At 27.6% G+C, this 16,117-nt stretch overlaps 1 pseudogene; it reads left to right on the top strand.

The window, feature by feature from the left end:
* Positions 1 to 11,329: 11,329 nt before the first annotated feature.
* On the top strand, positions 11,330 to 11,944 carry LOC149056999 (uncharacterized; annotated as a pseudogene).
* Positions 11,945 to 16,117: the final 4,173 nt, after the last annotated feature.

The raw sequence follows: 16,117 nt of genomic DNA, 5'->3' as shown, positions 1-16,117 counted from the left end.
TTTTAACGCATATGTATGCCCATATTTGAGTAATTTTTAGCGCATAAAGTTCCGAGCCTTGGTTATTACTATTAACAGTTGAAACAACTTAATAATATGATTATATGTAATATTAGACACTTGAAAAGCAGGTAGTATCGGCCTGGCCACTAAAGGCAAAAGTCCAAGGCAGAATTTTTGTTTAGGTATCCTACCTACGGGCTATTTTATGTAATTATTGAATTATATTCATGAAATTTTAATTAATTTGTTTAAAGTTAATCTTTATTAAATTTTAAAACTATAAAAACGCAAGTAATTGGATAACGATCTGCTGTACCTACACTTCTTCGAGTCTAGAGAAGTCACCGTAGGTGTTAAATTGAGGATTCAATGATAGAAAATAAATAATATTAATAAGTATATTTTATGATATTATTATGATTCATTAATTTGTTTTATTTTACTTTTATATGCACTAGCACTAAAGGTGGTTAAATACATTTTCACGGAAAAAATCGCATATATGCTTGAAAAGTTCCAAGGTTAATACTTATAGGTAGATACTTGATTTACTTTGGTTCAAAAAAAGCTAAGCGCCTCGGCCAAGCTGACACTGAGAGTAGGTATATGGTAGGTCAACTATTGTCTTACTTTAAAATAATAAGCTAATAATTAAGATTTATAATAATAAATGTTCATACGAAAAGAACCAATAAGTAATTGTATACAATGAATAATAATATATTATATGATATTAAAATCAGTCAAATTATTGTTATTTTGTTTAATTTATTACAAAACCATAAATAGGCCTGTCGATGGCGTGGCTCAATGTCTGTTTAAGAACACAAGCCAGTGTTCTGACTGCCATCACCAACCGATGCCACTAAATTTCAGATGGGTGACCACTCGGGTTCTTAGTGGTAATCCACATACACGTATAGTATAATCAACCGTAACCGCTTAAATAGCTAATTACATATAGTTACCGGGCTCTAGATAAATAAAAATAAATAAATAACTAATTGGGTAGTGTTTGTAACTCTGTGTTTTTGGAATTATATATTGTTTTGTTGTTACCGAAAACTTTTAATGTGTTATAAGTACGCGTATCTATAAAATTGTAAATTTTCAGTATGTATCATAATAATGCTATTATTTGAATTATAGAATATCGACAATATCGTATTTTTTTATGATCAACTCTTTAATAACAAAAATAGAAAAAACTAAAGGAAAACGAATGAATTATTATTATATTATTGTAACAGTTGAATTGAAAATATTAAATTAAGCTGTTTATTATTTTTATCATTATTTTCGATAAGCATTTGTTAATTACCATTTGTATATACGAAGTTGCTCCCCTCTCCGACTTGTTTGTTTGTTATTTCAATGGAATTTAAAATTTAAAATTTTTATAAATCCAAATTATGGTTTTTTAATTTTTTTTTACGTACATTTCAAATGTCTAGGTGTATGAGAGGCCAGCATTACAATGTAAGCAAAACTTTTCAAAAACCTTGTAACAATGTTCAAACAAACTTGTTAGGCATGATATAAATAATGTCAATATACATACGGTTTAAGAACTAAATACTTATATCTGAAAATTAAATTAAAAAATAATATTATATTTTTATAATTTTTTACAAAATATTAAAATATATAAATCATAACCACTAACCATTGTTTTATAGTATCAGTTGAATAAAAAATTTCATCAAAGTGTCATATAACACGAAGTCTTACTGTACAAACATGATGAAATCAGATTAAAGTAGCCACTTACACAGTTTCAACCGAACAATTTTTTTCATTTTCACTATTGCTGTTTTTCTACACTACAACGTACCTATTTTGCCTATATGTTACGCCGTGTTACTCGCGTTTACAATTTTAATCCTAAGCGAACCTTGTTGCTTTAGGTAGATATTTAAATGCAACTGTCTAAATACTTTATACAGTCTAAAACACTAAATGAAAGAGAAGAATTCATGTAACGAAAAACTGGTGGTCGATTAGGTTCAAATACGCATTTTCGTCATGTTTGCTTATTATAACATTATGAAATTTATTATAAATTACATAATTGCAGTTAGCCACGAATTGAGAGGTAAATACATGTTTTCACCGTGTCTCAATGGATAAGTTTCACGTGATTGTCAATCGAATTATATATTTTAATCTATTTTTCATATTTTTCATATCTTATGATAGATAAATACCAGCATGGTATGTTTTTACATATTGTTCAATGATTCCGTCTTTTCTCGCATATAAACTAATATCCTATTGTATATTATTTTGCCAACTATTTCTATATGTCATTTTATAAGATTAAATATCAGATATATGTTATCAATAGGTGCCTATATCAATTAATATTTATTCTTGATATCTGAAATGTTGATAAGCACACGACGTGTCGTCATAGTGTATGTTTCGTGGTTTACTCAGTGTGTATTCATTTTTTGTACGCGTTGGATAAAACAGAAATTTATTCATTTATAATTGAAATTGATCAAATCATGATGAAAGTGCGATCACCTTAATCTGGAAAAGCTCCAAAATAAATTTCATTAATGTAGTCAAGATTTGTAATTAAATATTGATAGCAGCAAATATAAATAATCGTTTTATATAAATGTTTTTTTTTTAATTTTTAAGATAATTTAGGTTAGGTCATAAGAGCATAAGATAAATAAATAAATCACATTAGTGATTATTTATACTTATTTTGAGTTTTTTAGCAAATATTTATGTACATATATTTTAGTCGTATAAAAACATATACATCTATAGCCTATTAATTATTAATACATACTGCAGTGGCGGAACTACATATGATTGAAGCCGGGATTTTCCGCGGGCCTCATCGTGAAAGGGGCCTCGGCGCCTCGCAGCAAAATTATGTACTTTTTAAAAAACATTTCGGTTCAAGTAAATAAAACCATTGAATACTGAAATAATACAATGTATACTGATAAGTGATTACTAAACGTGTACCTATATGGTTAATCATACACCATAGTATTTAGTAGGTACTATTATTAATTTGAATAATAATATTGCCATTTGCCATATTGTCTTTCTGCGATATGCGGGCATGCGGCGGTGATATACGGTAACTCGGAGTAGAGCCTATAAAAATAGCTGGTATACTAAACTATAGAAATAGATTATATACTACGGTCTACGGCCCAAAAAAGAAATTATTTTTTTCATTTCATTCTAACGATTTCAATATAAGAATGGTGTTATTGGGTGTTTGACCTTTGACGGTGTTTATTGGTATCAGAAACAACGTCCAAGTTACTTAGGTAAGTATAGTTTTACAATTATTTTGTATGAAAGACAACATTAAATTGTGATTCGTATATAATCATTGTCGTCATTGGTGTTACGTTAATACTAGAAATTTAATATTAATCATTAAAACTAATGGTTTTGGACATATTTATATATTTCATCTACTTAATATATTAAATTTTAAAGAAAATTAAATAACCTTATAATTTAAAATTTTATAAAAAAATAGGTAGTTAGTACAATCACGTGAGTTGTCATATTACTTTTATTAAATATATCGTGAACGCGAAATCTCATATCGTGTATCGACAATTTTATTATTATACCGTGTTCGCAAATCGTTACGTTATATTATTATATATTTATATTGTCGTGGACGCGATTGTCACTTGACACTTATTATAATATATTATACATTTTATTCATATTTTTAACGGAGGCTTGACTATTTTTCTTGACTCGCATTTAATATTTTTATACCTCCATCGAGAATCACTACATATTATTATTATTATCGTTATTGGTGAAGATGTTTGCTCAAAACCGTAGCAGAAAAAAAATCATTTTCAATGTAAATAAAATATTATTATTACTCTTTCCAAAATTATTAATTTACCATAAATATATATATATATATATTTTTTTTTATTGCATACAAAAAAACAGCCCATTGTTTGGAAATTTAAATTACAGATATAGGGCCTCCAAAAAAATTGTATCCACGGGCCTCAATGATCGTAGTTCCGCCACTGACATACTGCATTTAGTATTTATACCAACATTATATAAATATATATAATTCCTAAAAATATTTGAATCTATTATAATAATTAAATATTTATAATACCTTCTAAATTAGAAAAGCAAAAACTTAAACACTCTAAAATTAAAATCGTTAAATAATATATATTACAGTAAAGAAAAAAATATATGAAATCTATGATAATATAGTTTTTTTATTGTTATTATTATCGAGTTAAACCTTCGACATCTATGGTCATTGACCTCTAGGTTATTTAGTAGGTTTCTTAACTGTAGGGGAGGGTACGGTCGATTAGAACACGTGTATATGTGGTGAAGATTTTGTTACTTACATTCGGATGGTCACCCATTCGGGAACTTTAGTGACACCGGCTGATTTTCGACCTCAAAACGTTTGTTACTAATAGGCTATATATACCGCACCACACCAGGTTACAATTTAGTTTTTATAGAATAGAATATCATTATTGAATATGTTAATTATGAATTAAATTTTCACATAAGTATATTATGTTATGTTGAAATTGAAAGGTAAATTGTATTGCTAAAATAATAATATTTTTATCCATTGTGAAAACGATATTGTCAAAAATTAATTTAGCGCACAGCCGTTAAATAATTATTAAAGTATATTGGTATACCGATCAGTACTCGGCGACCACATACAGTAAAACACGATTTTTGGAATCAGTTTACTAAAGGAACTTATTTTGAATTACTTACATTGTTTATGCAATTTAATGAATATATTGTAGAGATATAAATACTTATTTTTTTTTTCAAATAAAATCGATGTATAAAAATCAAAATTCCAAGAGTGTGAATCGTTAATAGCTTTAAGCAGTTTAAGCTGATACTAAGTATTATGATTTATGATATAATAGATTTATTACGAGATAAGGGGATATTATGATTTACAAAATTAAGATAGTTATTTTTTTTTTTAATGTCCCGAATGTCTGCACTAGACGAAAATTTACATTTTATTATATCGCATATGTACGGACGGGCGTGGTGATGGAGACCGCTCGTGACCTTGAACTTAACCCGGTATACGGTATCCGTCAGGTCAAGATCGTGACAACGAAAACGGGTCGCAGTGAGTATTATACATTTATGCACAATATTACACACACTATGCGATTTTTATGAGTAGGTGCCTATTTATTTTAACAACAGTGATCTTGGACGGATAATACGATTATTATATTATTAATAAGTCACTCGCACGCGAATATCGAACGCTATTCGGATCGAGATTTTTGAGACGAGTGAGCTGCAGAGGCATGACCAACTTGAAAATTTTCAGAGGTAAGTATAATAGTAACATATTCCACACACTCAAAACTTGATAAACAAATATTTATCGTCACATACAAAAATATGACAATAAATTTAAATTAAAATCGTTTTGAATACCAATCGTAATAGTTACTGATAAATACTAATTAGAGTAATTACTAATAAATTATTATAATCCACGTTGGTCGCAATAGTCACATTACCCACTCGCCCACTACCTCTTATATAAAAAAACAGAGGCACCTGCAGCGCGCGCTTATACCTCTCTCTATATATTATAACATGTAAAGGGCCATATAATATCTGGTCAACTGCGCTACACGTGAAAACGATAATGCGAGTAATAATTAAATGTTATAGCCAACGTTGATATAAATATGAGTAAAGTGCATGCGAGAGTTTCAGTGTTCGCACGATAACCGAACTATAAGCGTGCGGAGTATCGTTGTCGTTAATTAGAATATTATTTTATGTAATTATTAATACCTCATCGGATCAGCGAAGCGAGCTAGGACCTAAAATCGTCTTTGTGTATAATATTATTATATCACGTCGTTATAACCGACAACAGCAGCGTGGAGACTGACAAGTCGAAGAAGAATGCGATCGATGCTGTGAATATGATACGATTTCATCGTCATAACCGACCGGAAATTGCACTACCGCCAACGAGATTCTCTATGGAAACGAGAGGATAACATCGCTATCGAAGACCGATTTACAGATAAAAGACGATGAATTGACCAACGCGATTTACAAGAGTTTAGTCGGCAACCCGCTTTTGAATGACGTAATAATCGTGTTTCCCAACAGGTACGTCGTCAGGACAAACTCCGAAAAATTGATCATCTTCTCGATAAAAATCGGCTTCGATGTTTCTATTACAAGTCCGAAATGCGATACTAATTCATTTCAGTATAAATCGATTCTGTCAAAAAAAAAAGGTTTGATTTGCGTAAGTAGATTTTCCTCATCCGACGGAAAAAACAAGATCAAATGTGATATTACCACGTTATTTTTAATTCCAATCATTGAAAATAATAAACTTGGCGGTGATACAAGATGCGATAACAGACGGACATAACGCACAAGTAAGAAACCATTAAGCTAAAAATAAACTCAAATTTGTGTAATATTATTCGTGTGCCATTACATGTTAATTTTAAAAAAATACTTGATATAAATATTTTTTAAGTTAGGTACATATAAATTGAAAATTATTGAACCATATGATATCTATTATTATTTACCTACTATAATATATTGTTCTATCAAACAATAATAATGTAGACTAGCCACTAGGTAAAAAATACAAATTGGAATATAATTATATTTAAAAATAAATTTTACCGTTTATCAAATATTCAAATACTTTATGATTTTAAATGCATTAACTATGTAAATAAAATATCCTAACCTAACCTAACAGCACATAAAAATGGTATTTATCACGTGTTTATTCTGAGTCTACTACCCTACTTAGTAGAGACTTGATCGACGTGAGCAACAAGTGGTAAGTATTTTAGTGGCATATATTTTAATTGAGAGGCAGCCGTTATTGTCAACAAATATCGTTATTGATTGATTATATTTTCCGAATTTGAAATATTTTAAAGTTGAAAATATCCGTTATGATTTTTGGAAACGAATATTTGTATTTTTTTAAATTTAATAATAATTCATGTTCTTGGACTTTTTGTCAGACAGTCAAAAAATATATAAGAACTTTTACTGAATTTTTTTCGAATTTATTGGACTTTTTGACAACAGACTTCTCGTCCAGGTTTCTTTTGAGGCGTATTCAAATACGAATTTACAAGATTTCAAATAGGTTGTCTGTTAGAATCAGAGACACGAGTACGGAATAATAACGTATATGCATCAGTTGGTATCGACTATATTTTCAAACTCCACTAATTCGCACTAACATTCATCACGGAAGAAAGTAATAATGCTGGATTTTAATATGCAATAAATTATATAATTGTATGTACTTGCAGTATATTTTCTTTAAAACGAGGAACGTATATGTACAAGTACGATACATCACATGATAATAAATAAATATAATAAACCAAATATGAACGACACGAATGTGTGTTAATAATATGTACCTACTCGTTTACAATTGTGTAATATACCTATTAACCTATTAAAAGTAAAGGTGAAATTTCTCCGTCGTCCAGCGGTTTACGAAAAATCATTATCAGAAAATGGCTAGAATAGGTAAATACCAAAGGTAAAGAATTATTATCATGTTATAATTTGAATAACTATACACATAAAAGAACATTTTTCAGGCGTATTAAATTCGAAGAAAATAATCAAAAACATTTTTCATTGCTAAGTATATAGTGTATCGTTTTTGTGACAATCCTTCATCGTAGGAGCATCGTAAAGCTTTAAACTTTTATTGCAGATTCGCAAACCTGCAGAATAAACCAAAAGTCAACCTTATATTTGCCGCACTTCAGCAATTCTCCTCTTCTGCCTCATAACAAAAACAACAATCATTACTTCAACAATAATCTACGATAATCTCTTATAGCTATTTTATATTGTATACGAAGAAGTTTGTGCAGAAAACCCATTCAAAATAAAACGTAAGCCTGCAGTAGCCACACTTGAGTGCAGCAGTTGTGTTTGGGTATAGTTACAATTACCAAGAATATAAAATCTAGTAAGTTATTAGTATTGGTGTAAGTTTGTACTTTTGTAGCCAAGTTACACAGTCAGCTACTTTGTAATTTTCCGATTAAATTTAAACATTCAAATCTCCGATTTTACTCTATAATATCCTACACCTAAAAGAACTTTCAAGGACAACACGAATCAGTTGTAAGTATATTTATTATTTATAGCTGTAAAACTTTTTACGGATCATATAAGTTATTACTAGTTTAAATGGTCGCACTGTTCTGTTTCCAAAAGTAAAACTAAATTCACCATATTATAGTTAATCCATCAAGAAAAATGTAATAATTTGATATACTTAATTATACTGTTTATTAACCTTATTGTGATTATGTATAATAACAAATATCTAAATGTAATTTAATATGAATAAAAGAATCAATATAGATTATAGGTAGAGTAAATCAAAGTTTTTTTTCTAAACATTAAATAATTTTTAGTTTATTTAAAATTTTTTTTTAATTGTGTTATATGACACACCGTATAATTATAATTTAATTTAAATTAAATTTTAATAAAATAAAAAAAAATGTTTGAATTCTGATTTCTTCCACCCAGGCACAAATATTTGGATTCTTCGTGGAAAGATATAAATGTGATTACGATAATAGTCTGTATTTTAATAAATGTATTTATTATAAGAATTAATTACAATCGCGCTCTGATACAGAATTTAAAACAAGCAAACAATGACTAAATACGATATAATAAAATGTATTGTTCCAAACAGATGTACTGTTATAGGACGCTAAAACGCGCGGTCGAGACAAACTATTGGTATGATATGAATGTAATATAAAATTTAAAAAATTTAAAAATATCAAATGTTTTTGTCTCTGGGGTAAGGTATCTACAGTTTTAGAAAATTCAAAATATTGGTTTTAATGCCTTTTTGAGCATTAATATATTGCATTATCAATTACAATATCTATAGGTACATTGTTAATTGGTAAACTTCAAGCCTATATGTATAAAAAAAATAATTTACTGTACAATAATTATATAATTATATTTATATTGTACTTTGAGCAGACTTAGAAAATATGTTTTTTTAAATTTATACTTAACATTTACAGAACAATGTGCAGCTATATAAAATACTTTTTTATCAAAGAGTATGATAAATGTATTATTGTCTGAATAAAAATTAACGTAGAAAAAATATATTGCAGATAGTTCTGAAGCCGATGGCATCAATATCAGGACACTAATTGATTGCTGACCACGGAGGCCAAAATCAGGGTTTGGATGAAAATTAATTTGAGTAAAAGTATTTTTAATACCTAATATTAAATGCTCGGAATCAAATTTAAATATAATTAACAAAATAATGATATTATAAAAAAACGGAAAGGAAAATCGTGTCATAGGTAGTTTGTTTGAGTTTTGTCACGCAACTATTAATATTTTTTCGTTTATAACTGAACGTCATTATTAATACATTGTCAGAGCTTATAAGTGATAATTAGTTTCATTATACCTGTATTTGTAGTAATAAATCAATCATATTTTATCACGTTAAATCTCAATTTAAAAAAGCGGGTAAGTCGTGTATGTCGCTCTGCTGTACAGTAGGTTACAAGTGGGTTACTGTAATGGATGGAATTAAATTTGAATCCAATGATATTATAATCATTGTATACAAAAAACGATTCTGAGCGAAGACGGTTTATCTGTCTAGGATATATTATAGATTATTAAAAATTTTCAAATCTTAGATTTAAAAAGAAAAATTTTTATGAATTTCTAGTTTGAAATAATTTGCGAATTTTCGTGATTTTTACATATGTTGTCAAAATTCAAACTTTGAATGCTTGTAAAAAAAAAATTGTGACTACGCATTTCTTTTATTTTTCAATTTTTATTGTAAAAATATATTATGAGCCTTGTATTAAATTTTCAAATCTTAGATATAAAAAGAATATTTTTTATGAATTTCTAGCTTAAAATAATTCACGAATTTTCGTGATTTTTACATAATAATATGTTGTAAAAATTCAAACTTTGAATGCTTATAAAAAAAAATTGTGACTATGTATTTCTTTTATTTTTCAACTTCTATTGTAAAAATATGTTAGGAGCCTTGTATTAAATTTTCAAATCTTAGAATTAAAAAGAAAAACTTTTATGAATTTCTATCTAAGATAATTTGAACATTGCCGTAATTTTTACGTATTTAGTAAAAATTTGAACTTTAAATGCTTATAAAAAAAAATCCTGCCTACGAATTTTTAATATTTTTTAACTTCTATTGTTGCAATGTGTTAAAAGCCTTGTATTAAATTTTCAAGCTTTTCTACCGAACAAATAAATTTTTATCGATATTTATAGAAAAAAAAACTAAAAAAGTTGAAAAATTAAAATGTCAGTAAACAGCTCAAAACAAATCTAAATATTTTGAAAATTTTATCAAATATATAAAACGCCTATATAAACATTCAGTCAAAATTTCAAGTATCTGCGGTAATTTGTTTTAGAGTTACACCAAAATAAGGAAATCGCTAAAAGTGAAAATCCAATGTTGTAAAAATTTAATTTGAATTTCCGGTGGAATATTTATTTGTGATAAAGATTGAAAAACTTGTAAGGAATCTTGTATTAAATTTTTAAATCTTAGATTTAAAAAGAAAATTTTTTATGAATTTCTAGCTTAAAATATTTTGTGAATTTTCGTGATTTTTACGTATTTTGTCAAAATTCAAACTTTGAATGCTTATAAAAAAAAATTGTGACTATGAATTTCTTTTATTTTTCATCTGCTATTGTAACAATATGTTAGGAGCCTTGTATTAAATTTTCAAGCTTTTCTGCCTAACAAATAAATTTTTATCGATATTAATTTTTAAAAAACTAATAATGATCGAAAATTTGAAATGCCTATGAATAGTTCAACTTAAGTCGAAATTTTTTGAAAATTGCATGGTGGATAGAATATACTTATATAAACATTAGGTGAAAATTTCATGTATCTATGGTTATTTGTTTTAAAGTTACATCAAAAATCAAAATCGATTTTGTCGAAAAATGAGTGTGCGTAAAATTTCCCGTTTTTCCCTTAATTTTTAGTTTGTTTTTCTCAATTATTTAGAAAAGTATTAAGAATTTTGTACTTTTGACCCCCCAAAGGAACGAGGTACTGAAGTCAAAAATCGAAGCATTTTTACTGCTCCAAAACGTGATGACAGACACAAAAAAAAAAAAAAAAAAAACACATCATGGTAAAATCAATACATTCATCGCTCCGCTCAGAATCTAAAATCCATATTAACATTTAATAATGATTTTTATAAATTATTTTTGTTCAGTTTTTATTTTTATCAATTTACCGTTTTGTGTCAAATCAGAAAATTGTAATTACATGGCAAATTTTTTTACGAAAAAAAATGTATTCGTTTTTAACTCAGTGGAATCGGTAGATTTTCTTCCTATCGAATATAATACAACAAGCTTTGGATTCTTTCCATTGGATTTTGGAAATACAACTGTATACCCTAACCTAATTTCATATAAAGATAAAAACGTGGAGACACTCTCAGACACTGAATTGAAAATTAGTAACAATGATTTGATGAACGCTGTTTACCAAAGTCTCATTAATGACGAACGTTTACACTATGTAATAAGTGTTTTTTAAAATAGATATGTGGTTAGAATTGGCTCCAATAACGTAAGGGTCTTCACATTTAAATTTGGCGTTGATGTTGAAATTGATCATACAAAATGTGAGATTGATGAAATACGATTTATAAAATCAATAATAAAAGGAATGATTTGTAAGACTGTCTACGTGTCTGGCAAGAGGTATAATATAAAATGTGAAACTATAACATTCAATTTATTGCCTATTGACGAAACTGGTAAACTTGAAATAGAAAGAAAGTGTAAGGTCTAATTTTTTTTTTTTTGCTGATTTTTGCTGAGACCTTCTGTCAAAATGTAAACTGACTTATACTTTTGTAACGTTTTTGATAAGTGTTGTATTATTTAAAGAATTAGGATAAATAATGTAGTTTATAATTTATATTATATTTTATAGTACCTATAAGACAAAATTATACGAACTTGATATTTCGAAATACCATATTTAAGACGAGTGATGAGATATTATATATATGTGTGAATAATAGTTTTACATAACATGCTGCTATATATAGGTACCCAATAGCTAGTATTAAAAAATAATATAGATTTGAGTTGAAACACACGAATACATTTTATATTTAGTTTAAAAATTACACTCCTCTTGCTATATACTATTAAATCAAACCTATGTTTAAGTCTCCAAGTCGCTATAAAGTAAATAATAATAATAATAAATGATAATAATTACGATATTCGCCGCACCGAGCCAGTCGTATTTCGCGGCGCCTACGCTCTCATGGTAGTAGTGGGACTGTTGCAAACCCCTACTGCATCAGACGTAAGTGTAAAAGGTATACAAATTATAATATTATAATATCCACAAGGAAAAATTCTCCTTCTCACAATCCAATAGCCAGTTCAGACACATAGCACTGCGACTATAGTGCAGTTTTTATACACCAACTTATTAGTCTGTTGAGGTCATGTAAGGCTTAACTATAATATATTTAAGAGTGTATCGTGTTTTTATTATTTACATTTCGTTTAGTAACTACACTTATTGTATAGTAAATATAATATTGTACTTACCGAATGCGAATATGACGTCGTTTCACTATTGAATCTTCAACGTTATTTTACTATTAAACGCCAAGAATTTTCGTAAATGTGAACTAATCGTGAGTATTATAATATAATAAAATTTGGTATCCGAATACTCGTTTAGTCCGATTATAATTATTTGAGTTGAACAAATAATATTTAGAAACGGTATTAAACGTTTTCCGACTTGACTGAGTCACGTGAAGTTCCAAGCGTTACAAAGCTTAAATATCTAAACAAAATATTAATACAAATAAAATTCGTGTTTCTGTAAAAGCATCTGACGTATAGCAAATATTAATATTACAATATGATTTTTATGAACCATTTAGTTACCTATGTGGCTTTAATTTTTATCAATATTATGTTTTTTGTTGGATCGGAAGACTGTTCGTATATTTCGAACTTTTTTAAGAACAAAGAAATATTTGTACTGAATGAACCAGAAGCGGTCGAGTTTCTTCCCTCCGAGTATAGTTACGTAGATTCCGGCTGGGACGATGTTTGTATCAATACAACGAGTTGTGCCATATTTGGTAATGAGGTTAAGTATAATAATCAAAGAATAAGATCGCTTTCTGACACACAACTTGGCATTACTGATCAAGACTTTACTAAGGCTATTCATAAAAGTTTCATCAACAACGAAATCTTACACGATGTAATAAGTGTGTTTACCAATAGATATGTCGTCAGGACACGTTCGACAAAGATTTTAGTCTATTCAATACACTATGGCATTCCGTTCAATATCATAAGTCCAAGCTGTAAGAACTATCTAATCAAGTATCAGATGTCAAAAATAAAAGGTTTTATTTGCGAAATCGATTTCATATCCGGTGTGAGATCTCAAATTAAATGTGATGACGTTACATTATTTTTAAATCCTATAGACGAAAATGGTAACATTGATTGCGAGACAAAATGTCAGGACTAAACGCGCATTTCCGTTTAGAAAAACATGTGACCAATAAGTCGATAATTATTATTATATAGTTTCTAACATTCTAACCTTGCGTTTTTATTAAATTTATATTTTTTCTAAAATTATGATTACTTTATCACACTAAATAGTAAATGCTAATAATGAATATTTTCAATTTTTATGTGTAGTTTTTTTTTCAAACTAAGTGCTCAATTGTATTATCATATTTTATTACACAGGTACAGACAGTGGCGTAACTATGATCTATTTTCTGGGGAGGAAAAGGGGGTTGGTTATACATATTAAAAAATAAATTAACAAAAAACCTAACCTGTGATAATAGTTTGTAGGTATGTGCTTTCAACCAATAATATGCCAAAATATGCAAACAACATAAAAACTGGCTGCAGGTAAAATATATGTCTTGTACGTAAAAAACATACGATGCGTTTTATAGCAACGCAAACTAATTATTATAAAAAACTTTAATCACGAATAATGCATACCATTACGCACGTGAAAAATAATTTATTTTATACCCATGTATAATAACCGGAGCCATGTTTCTGTGGGACATCCCCAAATACGAATTGCTCCCACTCACAATCGCACTCAATACTATTGTGTTCACCAAAGATATAATTTACATCGTATTAGAGACATCCCATAAACCAAATATATGTATTATAATATGTCTGTACTTAAAAACAGTGAAATAAATTGTAATTTTTATAATTGTCATAAGGAAACCGGTTGAATTGCTTTTTAAATACGATTTTAATCATATTATACGCGTTTAAATTTGACATACATTGAAATTTGTAAATAATTTTTGAAAAAATAAATATACGTTCATTTATTGTACTGTACATGGAAAGATTTCGTTTGTGGGTTTGAGTAGTCATCATCTTTGTCACAACTCATAACACATTTACACTGTTTGCAATATTGCCTTTTTGATCCTCATTCAACGCATATAATATTATAATCAATCACTTTGGGAAAAAAAGCAACAAAATATGATAATATAAATTATTATTTTTATTTTCTATGAATCCATCTTATTAGTTTTTTAATAACATTATAGCGGACCAATAATTACGTATTAGGTATAACATTATTTTATAAACATTCCCAAATTTAGCAAAAATACAATCTTGATAAATTTAGCGTAACCATCCTTGGAAACCTTGAAATCAAAATACGTGCGGTGATGCTGTGATAATATGGTACAAGTAGTTATTGTCGTAATTACCTCTATACAAACTAATATAATTTTTCAAAATAAAAGTTGGGATCCTATAGCATGTCAATATGTTTTGTTTTTCGTTTTTATAAAAATAAGAAATAGCGTATATGCGTGTAAATTAGGTTGATATTTTACAAGTACTAATCATAATTTTGTAATTACGACATCTTCTTACAGTTCGGTATTAAGCCGTAAGTGGCGGGATGAGCTGCGTCATCATGCTCTCGTCGATCACATAAATCGAGTACACGTACCTAAAAAAAACCCATATAGCAATTATAAAATGGGAATATCAATGACGGAATAAATTATTTTTATAAACACGAGAGTAGAATATTATTAATATTGTAATTATTTCAGCGTTGGTTTAATAACAAAACTGTTAGGTGAGGTCTTACGCGCTTTGCCTTTGAACTTTAAATATTTAATTTCCATTGAAATCATTTGCGACAATAGATTCGTGTAAGTCACTTCAATAATAATATATACAAATATACAAGTTATGAAACAATATATAGTGTTATACCTATTTATAGGTTATATGGAATAACGTATTTATAACCTACATTAAAATTAACACTTATTATATATGTATGTAAAAAATTTGTATATTATTTGTCAACCTGTTCAATATTTAATATTTATTTTATGCAAAAAATATATTTTTCACATGTTTAAAAAAACTTTTAACTGTTTGTAAAAATGTTAAAGAATTTAATAATATTCATGAATTGTTTCATCTTCTTTATATTAATACCTCGAATTTATTGTATTAAAATTATTAACGTAATTAATTAATTAAATTTCGTTAGGTATACAATAAAATGTGATATACAATACCGTACTAAGAACAAATCAATAATTTATAAATGTATAAAATAATCTTTTTTAAAAACAATATTAATTTTTAAAGTATAAATTGAATTTTTCTAGTTATTTTGATATGTATTATTTATTATGTAAAGAGAACACTAATTACAAAATGTAATCGAATTCAAATATATCTGAAAGAATTACCATTACACAATACTAATTATTCGAGATTTCCATTAAAAATTAATACTACGAACATTTGATATAAACATTAGTTGATAAATTGTTTTATATTAACTTAAAATTACAATGATAATTATATTGTAAAAAGTATTCGGTGTTATTTTGATCGAAATAGAAAAAAAAATTGAAACTAAATAAAAATAAAACTACCG

Source organism: Diuraphis noxia, unplaced genomic scaffold, assembly GCF_037042655.1.
Source record: "Diuraphis noxia isolate RWA-SAM2 unplaced genomic scaffold, SU_Dnox_SAM2 contig0003, whole genome shotgun sequence".
NCBI classification, from domain to species: domain Eukaryota; kingdom Metazoa; phylum Arthropoda; class Insecta; order Hemiptera; family Aphididae; genus Diuraphis; species Diuraphis noxia.
Note: the sequence above shows the minus strand (reverse complement) of the source record. Positions and strands in the feature narration are given on the sequence as shown.